The sequence below is a fragment of the Lycorma delicatula genome, chromosome 12 (assembly GCF_047948215.1).
Source record: "Lycorma delicatula isolate Av1 chromosome 12, ASM4794821v1, whole genome shotgun sequence".
NCBI lineage: Eukaryota > Metazoa > Arthropoda > Insecta > Hemiptera > Fulgoridae > Lycorma > Lycorma delicatula.
Window position 1 is genome coordinate 38,749,499 of NC_134466.1, and position 15,869 is coordinate 38,765,367.

General features: G+C 31.5%; 1 long non-coding RNA gene across 1 annotated transcript; it reads left to right on the forward strand.

Moving 5' to 3' along the window:
• Window positions 1-734: 734 nt before the first annotated feature.
• On the forward strand, window positions 735-14,740 carry LOC142333439 (uncharacterized). The gene is made up of 4 exons (XR_012758606.1): window positions 735-986; window positions 11,685-11,897; window positions 12,931-13,030; window positions 14,702-14,740. It is a non-coding gene; the product is annotated as an uncharacterized LOC142333439 (long non-coding RNA).
• The last annotated feature ends 1,129 nt before the right edge of the window (window positions 14,741-15,869 follow it).

The window sequence follows — 15,869 nt, forward strand, 5'->3', positions numbered from 1 at the left end:
TAAAATTGATCGACTGATTGAAAGTTAAGATACAGATTTGAATAAATAAATCAAGTCAATACATCCGTACTTGAAATAATAACGTACTCCTTCAATATATTTCTCAAATAAGTTACCAGTAGTGTAATAAATTGAATATCTTAGAGTTAAAAAAATCGGCCTTATCATGAAAACATATTCATTCTATTGCAGTTCTCTCATCGCCCGCCGTACCACGCCGCCGGAAAGACCACACATCAAAGTACCCTAACATTTATATCAATAAGCTGACAGATACCTTAGTTCATCCATGGAATCGTTTTCTTCCTTCATTTAAGTTAACAATGCTAGGTTTTAAAAATACATTTACATTAAATTAACTTTTGAAAATAAATTGTCTTTGATTTTAAGTAATGTGTTGCTAATGTGTTGCGGGTCTGCAGTAAGAACCTGTTTCTTGTGTCAAATATCAAACGAGCAAAATTCCGCCGTTACCACTTTATCCTCGCCTTCATAACCGATACGGGTACCGCATCGGTACCGGTTCCATTAAAATTAAAGTTAAGTTATTCGTTTATTAAAAGTATACACAGAAATGGAGTAAGTAGGGTTGGAGTGAGATTTCCTACTCGTAGATCAACAGTTATTTCTTAATTAAAAATTGCTCGTAGGCGCCTAGGTGGCGTAGTTGCTAAACATATCGGTCTGCAAATAATCACCGTTTAAACTATGATTATTTTTTTTTTAGGATCATGTCAAGAGAAAATCGCTACAAGAGGGTAGATTGAACGAGATCGATCAAGTTTGTTTACATACAGAAACTTATGATTAAAGACTTATACTCTAGCCCATCCAAGCGTATGCTGACCCAAAAATCTCATGCATTCATCCTACAATTTGAGCTGCTGCCGAGATATAGCGAAGGACGAAACTCAGAACCTTCTGCTTGGAAATTCAGCTGTTTAAAAGCTGACTGGCGACGATGAGTTAACCAGTAGACTACCCGGGTGAGCTACGCACAAATACTTATACTTATATACTTTAATTTATATATTTTCGTATTTATACTTTATAAATACTTATTTTTTTAAATAAGGTACGGGTACGCAAGCATACCCTACCAGCTTTCTAATGGCGGTTAAGTTAAGTTGGATTAGTGGGCCAAAAAAAAAAAATAGAGAAAAGACCGAGTCGGTCTTAAATAAAAAATAAAAAATAGAGAAAAAAAACGGTTGTTGCGGGGGGGGGGGGGAACGGCATAGCCGGGTCCGGCCGCCTCCCGCCGCCGCTAATTCCCGCCGCCTCTGAAATTAGAGGGAGGCAAATTAAAATAAGAAATTCTAGAACGGGGCGGCCTGATTTGCCGTACCGGATCTACTGTCGGCAGGCGGGGAACTCCGTTAAAGTTGTAAGAACACGTCCCTGGACTGAATCATGCTTGACTGCAGCTCCGGTCCAAGGGTGAAGGGGAAAAAAGGATTAGTGGGTAGACGATAGTCCAAATAGCCTGCGAGAATGACCTTGACCAAGGTCATCAATCCCGTGAGGCCAAGCGGTTAAAAGAGGTCAAATATTTGCTTAATTGCCTTAAGAAGTAATTAATGAGTATGCATATAAATATATCTATTAAATGTAACAATATACAGGTGTTTATATAACGGTGGGCTGGCAACACTTTTTCATTTTCTACTTGTAAAATTAAACAAAAAATATTCTTAGGAAAAAAAGCAATTTCTTCTGCGTTTTCCCCCCTTTCTTTCATTTTGTTATTTTTATATAAAAATTTATATCCCAAGTTTGCGTAGGGGAATGACATTAATATTTTATAAGCGCCTTTGTAATGATGTTTTAAAATTAGCAAAAAATCGGGACTTAAATATCTTTGCAAATTACAAAATGGCGTCTATGTATATTTTTCAATCCGTTATATCTCGATAATTATAAGTTTCATCAAAATGTATTTTTGATGAAACAAAATGACATTTTAATTTTTTAAATCGGTTAACAAATAACCAAGTTATGACAGAAAATTGACGTAATTTTGTGTCTGTTTTTATGTCCACCACTTTACGTTCAATTCGAATAAATATTAAAATCAATGATCTATTGTTAATTCTAGTATAATAAATTAGTATCAAGTTAAGTAATAATTCTCTCACAATAATAAACCTAATAATTAAAAACTGCCTATAATAATCTTTTCCCTCTATGAATCATGATACCTTGCCGATGGTGAGGGAGATTGAGTGCACAGAGATACAGAGTAACTGGATCGAAAGTGCGGAACCATAACGGAGTGGGATCTGTTGAGAGCCAGACTAAGGAGTGACTCCAGAAAGAGGGCCGCAGAAATAGCTGCTGCCCTCAATCCTCTGAGTACTGCACAGCTGAAACCAATGGAAAACTACAGCTGATTTTTTCCAAGAAAATGTAGCTCTGCATTTTCATGTAACAAACATGGAGGCGCCTTCCTTGGTAAAATATTCCGGAGGTAAACTAGTCACCCGTTCGGATCTCCGGATGGGGACTACTAAGGATGAGGTCACCAGAAAAAAAACGTTCTACGAGTCGGTGCGTGTAATTTTAGAAGTATAAAAACAGTTGGTAGGTTAGAAAATTTAAAGAGGAAAATGATAGATTAAATGTAAATGTATTAGGAATTAGCGAGGTTCGGTGGGAAGAGAAAAACGACTTTTGTTCAGGTGTTTTTAGAATTATTAACTAGAAAAAGTTTCAGATGAATCAGTGGAAGTTAGAGAAGCTTGAGGAAGAGGTGGTAAAGAAGATTTTTGAGGAGGACATTGCAAGAGGTCTGAGTAAAAAAGATAAGGTAGAAAATGTAGAAGAAGAATGGGGAAATGTTAAAAAAGAAATTCTTAAATCAGTAGAAGCGAACTTAGGCGGAACAAAGAGAACTGGTAGAAAACCTTGGATTTCAGACGATATATTGCAGCTGATGGATGAACGAAGAAAATATAAGAATGCTAGTGATGAAGAAAGTAAAAGGAACAGTTAAGAAATACTATAAACAGGAAGTGCAAACTAGCGAAAGAAGAGTGTATTAAAGAAAGGTGTTCAGAAGTGGAAAGAGAAATGATCATTGGTAAAATACACGGGAGCACACAGGAAAGTTAAGAAACATTTTGGGGCACATAATTTGAAAAATTTAATAATGTGTTAAACAAAGATGGCTCACGGATTTATAATACGAAAGGCAAAGTCGATAGGTGGGTGGAATTTATTGAAGAGTTATACGGAGGAAATGAATTAGAAAATGGTGTTATAGAGGAAGAATAGGAAGTCGAAGAGGCTGTGAAAGGGAAGAAACAATACTGAGATCTGAATTTAAGAGGACATTAAAAGATTTGAATGGCAGAAAGGATCCTGGAATAGACGGAATACCTGTAAAATTACTGCGAAGTGCATGTAAGGAAGCGAGTGATAGATTATACAAACTGGTGTGTAATATTTATGAAAAAGGGGAAGTTCCATCAGACTTCAAAAAAACTGTTATAGTCATGATATGAAAGAAAGCAGGAGCAGATAAATGTGAAGAATACAGAACAATTAGTTTAACCAGTCATGCATCAAAAATTTTATTTAGAATTCTATACAGAAGAATTGAGAGGAGAGTGGAAGAAGTGTTAGGAGAAGACCAATTCGGTTTCAGGAAAAGTATAGGGACAAGGGAAGCAATTTTAGGCCTCATATTAATAGTGGAAGGAAGATTAAAGAAAAAAAAACCAACATACTTGGCATTTATAGATCTAGAAAAGGCATTCGATAACGTAGACTGGAATAAAATGTTCAGCATTTAAAAAAAAAGAAGGGTTTTAAAAAATACAAAGATAGAAGAACGATTGCTAACATGTACAGGAACCAAACAGCAACAGTAATAATTGAAGAACATAAGAAAGAAGCCGTAATAAGAAAGGGAGTCCGACAAGGATGTTCCTTATCTCCGTTACTTTTTAATCTTTACATGGAACTAGCAGTTAATGATGTTAAAGAACAATTTAGATTCGGAGTAACAGTACAAGGTGAAAAGTAAAGATGCTATGATTTGCTGGTGATATAGTAATTCTAGCTGAGAGTAAAAAGGATTTAGAATAAACAATGAATGGCATGGATAAAATCCTACGCAAGAACTATCGCATGAAAATAAACAAGAACAAAACAAAAGTAATGAAATGTAGTAGAAATCACGAAGATGGACTACTGAATGTGAAAATAGGAGGAGAAAAGATTATGGAGGTAGAAGAATTTTGTTATTTCGGAAGTAGAATTACTAAAGATGGAAGAAGCAGGAGCGATATAAAATGCCGAATACCACAGGCAAAAGAGCAATCAGTAAGAAATATAATTTGTTTACTTCAAAAATTAATTTAAACGTCAGGAAAAGATTTTTGAGAGTATATGTTTGGAGCGTAGCTTTATATGGAATTGAAACTTGGACGATCGGAGTACCTGAGAAGAAAAGATTAGAAGCTTTTGAAATGTGGTCCTATAGGTATATGTTAAAAGTCATATGGGTGGGTAAGTGACAAATGAAGAAGTGTTGTGGCAAATCAATGAAAAAGGAGCATTTTGAAATATATAGTTAAAAAAGAGACTTATAGGCCACATATTAAGTCATCCTGGAATAGTCGCTTTAAAATTGGAGGCACAGATAGAAGGAAAAAATTGTACAGGCAGGCAACGTTTCGTATATGTAAAACAAATTTTTACGAATGTAGGATGTAGGGTGTATACCGAAATGAAACGACTAGCACTAGATAGGGAATGTTTGGGAGCTACATCAAACCAATCAAATGACTGAAGACAAAAAAAAAATAATCTTACGTTAATTGCTTAGGTATACTTTTTATTTTTAAATAAATAGTTATCAATTGTTAAAAGTTATAAGAGATGTTCTAAATGTCCACATTTAGAAGTTACATTAGTCTCTGCCGTCTTTGTCTGAGAGATTGTCTTAACCGTTTACAAATTTCTTAAAATCCTAAAAATGAAAGAAAAATCGTAAAAATGAAAGAAGCTTCATTTTTACGTTGTTAAAATGATGACCAGTAATAGTCGCCGTGTATAATTATTCAAAAGTGAAAAATTAATATCAATTGCTTTATTATTATTTAATATTAAATCATATTTTGAGAAAATTATTACTTAATTTTATACTAATTTACAATACTAGAATGAACAATAAATAAAAACAATTAATATTTAATCGAATTGAACGTAAAGTTGAGGACATTTAAACCAGACACAAAATTACATCGATTTTTTGCTATAACTGTTAACCGATTTGTTAAATCGGTTAACAAATAGCTATTTGTTAACCGATTTAAAAAAATAAAATGTCATTTTGTTCAAAATAATATGTTTAATATTTTAAGCAAAAATACATTTTGATAAAACTTATAATTATGGAGATATAACGGATTGAAAAATATAGATAGCCGCCATTTTGTAATTTGCAAAGATATTTAAGTCCTGATTTTTTACTAGTTTTAAAACTTTATTACAAAGACGCTTACCAAATATTATTGTGATTCCTCTATTCGAACTTCAGATATAAATTTTTATATCAAAATAACAAAATAAGGGACAGGGGGAACGAATGAGAAATGGACATTATTCCTAAAAATATTTTTTGTATAGTTTTGAAAGTAGAATCCTAAAAGAATAGCCAGCCAACCATTTTAGAAACATTCTGTATATGTATGGAAAGAATATTAAGAGTAAAGAAAAAAGAATACAGAATATAGATCTTTTGTCTAGACTAATTTTTTTTTAAATAAATTGGCGTTAAGCTTTTACGAAATATGCTATTCCAAACCAGGATTTATAATGTGCTACCAATTTCTACCGGGATAATTTCCATAACTATTGATCCCCTCTCTTTTATTAAAAAAAAAAAAAAAAATTATATATATATATAAAATATCATGTTACATTATTTCATACTGATAGATCAATTTAAAATTCAAATGTTCACAAAAAAAAAAATATTTTCGGCGTAAAAGTATAAAAATGGACTGCGTATAAAGAAAAGAGAATTGCGCGATAAAGAAAATTTATTATTTATGGCGTATTTGTGAATACGCATTCACAAATATACATATCCATATTTGTAAAAAATATTTATTCTTTACCAAAATAAAATATCTGATTCATAATAAACTGTTATTTTTCAGTTCAGTTCATCTCTGTAGTGTATAATCCTTCATGGAGTGAAGTACTAGTTATATTTTCTTTGCATTTATCTATAACATAAAACAAAATAAATTTAGAGAAAATCTGTGTCACATTTATGTATCAGGTGGTTAGATTTTAGACCGGTAATATTTTTTTGGATTTCATAGATATTACCTGTAAGTTATTTATTATTATTTTTCCAAACAACATTTATTAATTGTTTTCGATCATTCATATACACATTATTAATGGAAACTTAATTTATTATACAATTAAAATATATAATTTCAGATCTAATTTTTACAAGTATTTATTGACTGTTGATATTTTTGATAATACATGTTTTTAAAATTATTTATACCACTTAGGAAAATATTTCCGATAAATTTTCAACATCAAATTTAAATATACTACTTCTCCCTTCACACACAAGTACGAATGCGCGCGCACACACATTCACACACACACACACACACACACACACACACACACACACACACACACACACACACACACACACACACACACACACACACACACACACACACACACACACACACACACACACACACACACACACACACACACACACACTATTTATAATATTCATTTAGTTTTATGTCAAACAATTCATATCATTAATAAGACCCCTCATAAAATTAAACAAAAAAAAATTTTAACTGAATATATTTTTCTGAAAATTTACTGGATCACATTAATGTAGATAAAAAATTTATATTTCAGTCATTTTATTGTAAAAAAATAAATAATAATAATTATTATTATTTTAATTTTAAAAATAAATAATTAGTACGTTTGTATTCCGACAAAGGAATAAAAAGAAACTAATCGTGACTAGATGCAAACTACACATATATAAAGCAGATTTTTTTTAAAAACAGGAAGGTCATGCAAACAATTTGGTACAAAAATTTGTAGAAAGGTGTTATAATTTTCTGAATTCGCCTTTATTAAATAAACTTAATTTTTTTGAAGTCTACATTTTGTAATTTTTTCTTATTAAAAAATTTGTTTTTCTATTTATCTTCATCGCTAAATGTGCTAAAAAATAAAAATAACTTTGGCACATATATTATTATCCGGACTCCAAAAGTGAGCAAATTTTTTCATTACTATCGTAAAATTTATTAGTTATTTTTTCAATATTTCTAAATAATTATCTTCTAACTTAATGCTTATTTGTTTGTGCCGCTTTATAAATAAATATTTCCTAAATTTTTCTACAGATTAAGGAAGTTATTACTGAAATCAATTTTCTTTTTTATTTAAATTTTGGAATTTTAATGCTTTAATCTTCTTTGACAATAATCATAATCAACTGGACTGTTATTTTTTTTTTTTTAATTCAGAAAGAATTTTTTATTTTTTAGATTTTAAAGTTTAGAAAATTATTTTTTGTGAATTTTAGCTTTATTATTAGCTTTTTTTACGTGGAAAAATTGTAAAAGATCTTATAATGGCTTTTAGCCTATTTTATTATAGGATTCCACTTTTCCAAACTTGTATGGATCTTTTTACATTTTTTAGATTTTTTTTTTGTAATTTTACTAATTTTTGACCATTTGCCTGCTTGTTTCTTATTTTTATGAATAATTTGGATTTGATAAATGAGATAGTACCAAACTATTCAATAAATTGTACGGAATTTTTTTATGTTAAATTTTTATTTTACTGATTTATCTTTAAGTTGCATTATGAAATATATTTTACATACACGGTTGAATATCAATTTATCTGTAGAAATATTTATATTAGCTGTTGTCTATTATAATATTTAATTACTTACTTCTCTGTTCTAATATTAAATATTATTTATAATTTCCTAGTGAGATAACAATTCCGATTATTTATTTATTCATTTTAATTTTTAATATTGATCTTTTTTTACACAAGCCTGGTGTAGTTGTTAATTTGTCGTCGCAAATCAGTTATTTAAAAAGCTGATTTTCGAAGTCGAATATTCTGAGGTTCAAATTCTAGTAAAATTTAGTTACTTTTCTACACATTTTATTACTAGGCAGGGAATACCGGTGTACGTTGGTGGTTGGAATTCATATACACACACATCTGAGGAAGGAATGCCTGAATCTTTACAAACACAATTAGTATGAACAAGTATTATTTGTATGTCTTACACATCATCCTCATCTGATGGGTCGAGAAGGGGTTGCTTATTGTTCACTAATTGAACAAATTACAACATACATATTAGGAAGAAAAAAAATAGATATATTAATGTTTTTGATTTATTTATTTGCGGATAATTTATTTTTATAATTATTTTTAATTTATTCAATAATCTAAGCTGAGGTGACCATCTACAGTGATATCTAGCATATGGACACAGTATCTAAAATTCTCTGTAGAGAATTACAAGATAAGAGAATTGCATATCTGGAATTAATATTGAATGAGTTTTAAGTAGGATTCTGACAGGAATAACATATTTTAGCAAAATAATATTTTGAATTTAAATGTACTTAATGGGAAATATGTAAGGTATGTTGTTAATTTATTGATTTCAAGGTTATTTAGATAGACATGTATGATTTTATACTGTATAAGAAGATAGTTTAACTGTATTTTAATTGCTTTTTAACATTTAATAAGGCATTGTGAACTTTCAAATTATTATTTGTAACAATATCATCGTGTAAAAAAAAATGATTAAGCAAAAAATTTTCATACAGCTAGTTTAGTTTTATCCATCCTATAATACTTATCTTAAACTTAACTTGTATTTTTTTTTAAGATTAAAAATTTACTACACTATACACACAAAATAAATTGTGGAGTGTGTCCTCAGTGTGGAGTGTGTCCTCAGTGTGGACAGTTGGACAACACCTATTATGCTCTTTATGAGTGCTCGAAATACGAGTTAATGCGTACGGAGACCGTCCTTCGGCTTGATCTTATCGAGTCGGCGTTGTATCTCTGTGTAAACTGAGGAGCCAGGCCGGATGGGCAATAGTGGAGAGTTTTGTAGTGTGTACTTAGCAAAGGAAAGGATTGCTGAGGGGATCTATAGCTCTGCTTGGATTTCTCTTTTATTCTATTTTTGTTGATGTTTTGTTTTATAAATTATGTTTTTGCTGTTCTTGTCCTTGTTTTATTTAGTTTCAATGATACTGTGTTGTTATTGTTCCACGTAATATTTTTATGTTTTGTGTTATGTGTTAAACTCATTTTTACCTTCTACGGGTAGGTGGTTCAATTCCTTTGTCACTTAGGTATTTTCAGTCTTCCTTAAGACTCGGTGAGCTGTGTAAGATTGTTTTGAGTTCATTAATTAATAGTTCACAGATGAGAATGTCACTCGTGGCATTCGTGTCGATGGGATTCTGACCGAGGCGGGCTGGAATATGTCAAAAGCCGAGGTTTCGAAGGTGACTTCCGGATCGAAGGGGATGGTGGAAGGTGTCTTCCCCTACGGGGTAAGAATGTCAGGATACAAATAAATACCTTTAACTGGTGGGCTACTACCCACCAGGTAACTGATTTCAGTTCCTTACTGAAAGGTTTCGTACTAATTTCAGTTCCTTATTTTTGTTATTCAGTCTTGTTTGAGACTTAATTTAGATGTGTTTTGTTTTCTTTTCCTAAGAGTTTCTGAAGATAGTAGTACACCGATGGGAATGTTACACGTGGTATTCGCATCAGTGGCATCCTGACTGAGGCAAGAACAAGGCTGAGAGATGCCTTTTGCCGAGGTTTTTAAGATGACCTCAGACAAAGCCCATAAGAGCTAGGTACGGAGGGGGTGGCGTGGTGACTGAAACTGACACTTGGAGGGTTCTTCCCGTACGGGGTTAGATACTAAACAAATTTATAATTTTGTGTATTAGTATAATTATAATTCAGAATTTGAAAAGAATTACAATATATTTTACTCACATTGTACATACATAATTCTAACAATAATAAGGAAACGATTATATTAATTAAATATCATCTTTTTTTCAGGTTACAGTATTAAAATTACGTTAAACTGATGGAAGAATATTATAATATTTTAATTAAAGAGTTACGTTATCTTGGTTACGATCGGGATACAGGAAAATATGGAAAAAGAGCTGTATTATTTTGTATATTATGCCCATTTTTACTTATTAATAGTATATTTTTCATTATACATAATTGGGACGATAAAACAAAAGTAATCGATGGATTAATACAAATAGATTTATTGTATATAATGATTATTTTTACATTTTTTATCACGTTTTCACTTCGTAAATTTCTAATTGTAGTATATTTATTAAAAGAAAATGTTTATAAAATAACTTTTGATTATTTTTCAGATGAAAGAAAAAATATATTGCGTTTGAATGATGAACAGCTTACTATACAATATAAATTAAATCATTATTTCTTTTTTTTATATTGTACACTCTTAAACATACAACCAATTTTAACAACAATATATTTAATTATACTTGACGAATATAAATATTTAAGTATTGAAGACTTACCTTTACCTTATATCTTCTATTATGTGGATAAAATGAAAACGGTACCGTTTTATATTTTAATACTTTTATTACAAGTGATAACGAATATAGTTTTTTGGAAATATTGGTTCATTAGTTACAGTGTAGGAATAAACTCGATGAGTGTTGTGGTGACAGAAATAAAATTACTTTGTTTAACACTTAAGGAAATGGATATTATCATAAACAACATACCAATGGATATTAAAACTGTTAATGGAAGTAAAAAGAAAAATAATATGGATGTTGTTTTGAAAAGATATGTAATATTTGTAATCAAAAATCACCAATATCTTTACAGGTAAATAAGTGTTTCATTTTTATATGAAAAAAAAAACAGTTAAGTAAACATGAGTATGACATCTGGTATTGGATCAGCCAGTTTATATGTCTTTGGACAGATAACGGATAAAATGTAACTATTTTAAGTGTAGCTCCAAAACTAATAAATAAATTTGATTTAAATTTATATATATATTGTACGCGAAGTTATCAAATATGTGTATGTGGACGGCATATGAAAATTTAACGAAGATTTGATGAGATGTTCTTTAGTTAAGCTCAATTTAAATTCGAATAAAAGTTTATCTCGGTTACACCCAATTAAATCAGGTACATATTTTAATGCTTTCATGAAAATTACAGCTACATTTTTTTAAATCAAATACGCTAAATGACAGCGCTTAGAGAATTATTGAATGTATGTTTTAACAAATATTTTTTACTACTTCTTTGTTTAAAATATTAAGATGATTATTATGCGTTTTTGTCTCTATTACTATTATTATTATAAATTTAAAAATAGTCTTTTATTATACGTTAAATTTTTAAATAATTAGCTTAATATTTGATTTATACTCTTACGTGGCTAAAGTTTTAATTAAAACATTAAAATTCAATAATTATTTACGTGTAGATATGACCGGGCGCAGTAGCGATTTTCAAATTCTTAGAAAATCCGTTGAAATTTTACATGTGACATTTTTTTCTCTTTTTCAGTACTGGTACCAAAGTGTTATTCGCCGCAGTTGTAGGTACTCGCAGACGTAGCCATGACGTGTGAAGAACTGGGTGAGGTGAAAGATTCACATCACCATGCGTTCGACTCATCTAAACTCTCAGTTTCTAATGAGACGCTTTCTCCATTCTTCTGCAACCACAGCACACTACTATAGCTATCGTCATCTGTCCAACATATACAGTACCTATTCGGTTAGTACTGCTTAGTTAATTTGCTGCTGAACTGATAAAATTCTGTATATTATTGAAAAAGCAGGTCAATAGATATCTCGTCAATCACCACCAATACACCGGATTTAAACACCGTCTTGTACGAACAAGCAACCCCCCTCTACGCTACACAGAGGCCATCCTATAGTTGTATCTTCCAAATACCAATGATCCGAATATATTTCCGCCCTTGGAAAAGAAATTAACGTACCTTAGAGACCATTCTCTTCGTTGGATTCGATACTCTCACTTTGACTATCAGTCTACTATAAGCTGTCATAACGCCTTCTACCTTGTCGCATACCCTCTGGATATGAGGCCAGAAGGTAAACTTCGTGTCGACAACCATCCCTAAATATGAAGATCTGCAATTACTTGTGCATATTTCTTTAAGCCTACTTTCACACAAACGATGACCAGGACTCTTCTTCTATTCTGTATAAAATATCGGTCTTCGGAAGTGCCAATTCGAGTCTGAAATCTATCATCAACGATTTACTCTCTTATCAGCCGGTTTAGTTTGACCTCATCCAGTCTGTCAGCTCTCAGAGCATCGATGACTTTAGCTCCATCGTCCAGTTACCTAATTAAAAACGCGTCCTCCAATATCTCAACCCTGAGCAAACTGTCATGCAACACGTTTCACAGGTCGGATCCCAAGATTGACCACTAGGCAAACTCAACGGTATTTTTCGTCTCTTTCTTTCCCTAACAAGTATCGTTTCTGAGTCGCCGATCCACTAGATTGTGATGAGAAAGTATTTTGAAATCCCAAACGGTTGCAAGATTAAGTTATCACACCTGAGACTTGGGTGTACCCATGCGTTAGCCTTACTACAGCACTTTTACGGATGCTTTCAAACGGTTTTGCTGATTAAGATAATTTTTCTTATTAAAAAATCAGTCATGTATATTTGTCCTGATTTAATTCATTTTTAAACGTTAGGATATTTTATTCTCAGCATTTTACTACACTATTTTTTACAAATCATTAATTTTCTACAATTTTTTTCAGAAAATTAAAGGAAGTAAACGAAGGAATTGAAGGGATTGCTTTTGCATACAATACCGCAATCGCATTTTTTTTATGTATTTCAATTTATTCCATTGTACAGGTATGTAACTACTTCTTATTACTTAACAATTTATGTACATAAAATAAAAAAGTACTTCATTAGCGTAATAATGAGGAGTAAAAAACAGAAAAAAGTTTAAACACATCTTTATAGTTTTAGATTAAAAATGAAGTGGATAATTTCTTATTCGGTACCGGAAATAATTTGTTTTTTCTTAAGAAAAGGTTTTTATAAGTACTGGATATGAACAAAATACGAAATTCTAGGTGAACAGAAAACGATAAAGAAGCCTAATAAATACAAATTTACTATTAAATGATTTTAAAGCATCACTGTAAAAACTAAAACGTACAACGTGTAAAAATATAAAAATACAATAATCCTTAAATGATCGAACGAAAAACTGATCTACTAATCATACATAATTTTAATTGCGCGGTTTCGAGGAAATTTATTACTGAGTAATCGAAAGGTACCACTTATTTAAGACTCTTATTTAAGAGACTCTTAAATAACTGATTACTTAAGAGACTCTTATTTAAGGGACTTTTATTTAATAGTCGAAGGAGAAACGTTGAATGTGGAAAAATTGTAGAGAAAAATTAATTTTAATTACTGGATATTTAGTTTACGAGGGGTTATGAAACAGTATCGGACTTAGGTCATAACAACAAAATTCTTAACCTATTGACTTAAAAAATATAAGTCATTTTTCAAACCTCTTCAAATTAGGTCCATACTGACGTAAATCCTTAATATGTTTTTATTGTTGGAAGCATTTATTAAAATCAAGTTTCGTGAACACCATAAGCATCCCCTTGTTGCATTTCTTTTGATCTCTGTCTTCAAATATTACAATTTTAAGCTTAGGGGAATTTTAAGCTTAAGGTAAAAGCAAACACTTGCTTTGCTGAGAATAATGTTGGTGTTACGCCAAACACAAACAACTGAATTATACGAACCAAATCTTACATCTTTTACCATAGATATCCCGAAATTACTAATCTTATAGTTTTTGGCAGTATTATAAAGATGGGGAGTCTAGGACAACCTTGCGATGTGACCCCGGGTCAAGTCCGAGGTCACCTAGGTCAAGATCAAAGTTCAAGGTAAAGACCGAGGCCAAGGTCAAGGCTGAGGTCAAGGTCAAAGTTATAACAGGATAGCGAAGCTGCTGCAAAAGCATGAAAACATGAAAAGCTTCAAAAGCCTGCACGCTTTTTGAAAGCCTGCGTGCAGGCTAGCGCGCAGACTTTTCAAAAAGCGTGCAGGCTAGTGCGTAGGCTTCTCAAAAAGCGTGCAGGCTGGCGTGTAGGCTTTTCATTAGGTTTATTCATGTTTCTGCAGCAGCTTCGTTATACTGTTTAAACTTTGACCTTGACCTCGGCCTTGAACTTTGACCTTTGACTCCGGGTCCAGTCCGATGTCAAGGTCAAGGTTGTCCCAGACTCATCATCATTATACTACTTGTGGCCATATTTTCTTTTTCAACCTTTCAACTCTGATTTCATGTAAAGCTATTCCCAAAGATTACTTTCTCGCTTAATTTTAGGCGCAAAGATCAATATGAAATCTTTCGCCAAACGACACTCGTTAACGAAGGGTTTCCGAATCTATGTTTATATGAACTTTCTTGTTTGTTTATTCTTTGCTAAACATCCTGCATATTTGTTACCATGTTTTTAAAGTTGTTTTTTACTTTATTTCCAGAAAGAAAATCTATTTTTTAAAATACCAGAAGCCATGAGCGATATATTCTTTATTTATATATTCCATAAAACAGCGGAATTGATAAAAACTGAGGTATGATAATAATGCATAAAAAATGATACTTCTTTTTTATTTTCTTGATGTAAATACACCAGTTAGATATACTATTATTTTCTTCAGTGATTCTTTTTTCCAATCCTTAATTGAAGCAGTCCAGAAAATATTGTTTTCCAACATGACTTATCCTGGTCGTGCTGAACACCTACGTGGATGGACGCAGACAGTGTGATATCGTCACTCTTCATGCAAGAAGAGAGCTTCAGGATGAAATGTTTGTTTATAAGCTGAACATAGATGTTCTGTAATCGATATTTCGTGAATTAGTTGAAGGGAGACGAATGTGACAAAAAGAACGTTTATCTTATTTCGGTTTAAGCAGCACAATTGGCTAGATGGTTTAGCGAGATATTTAGAAACAATTAATTATGCACGGAAGATGATCCTTTTTGTAACAGTATTGGTGTCTGTAAGAAAAAAGTAAAATTTCCGCACTTTCGTTCCGATGTTCCCGACTTATGATCGGATGATTATTTGATAGAAGAGAAGAATTAAACAATTATTTTTTTAGTAATATTTTTTTATTTTTTTTATATAGATCAATGTGAAAATGATAACAATATGTTAAGGAATTTATATTTCTTTTCAGTGTTAGGACAGTATGTTGTATTCTTTTTATTTTTTGTGTTTTTTTTTGTTATATTCTTTTTTTCTTTTTTTTGTTTCTGTAGTCGAAGGAAAAAGCTCTGCCAGCTGCCGTCAGGCCCGCACTGACGGCAATGCGGCCTCTCACCTGCTAAAAAACCTCCCCTCTTATCATGCAGGGGCCGGATCTAAACCATATGATATGTACAGCCCCAGCATGGTTACTGTTATATTGTCATAAAATTAATGAAATAAATAAATTATTCTTATTATTTTTTTTATTATTGTAAGTCGAGAACTTCCCAATGGAAGACACGTTAAGCATTCATGATTCATATTTCTTTCTCTTGGCATCCTTCTTTTCCCTCCAAAATTTTTTCATTCTTTTGGAAAAGGCCTTCCGTTCTTCAGACCGTTTTGGACGATGTTGTTTAGCCTTCGGCGCTTCTGGTTTAACTTCCCATTT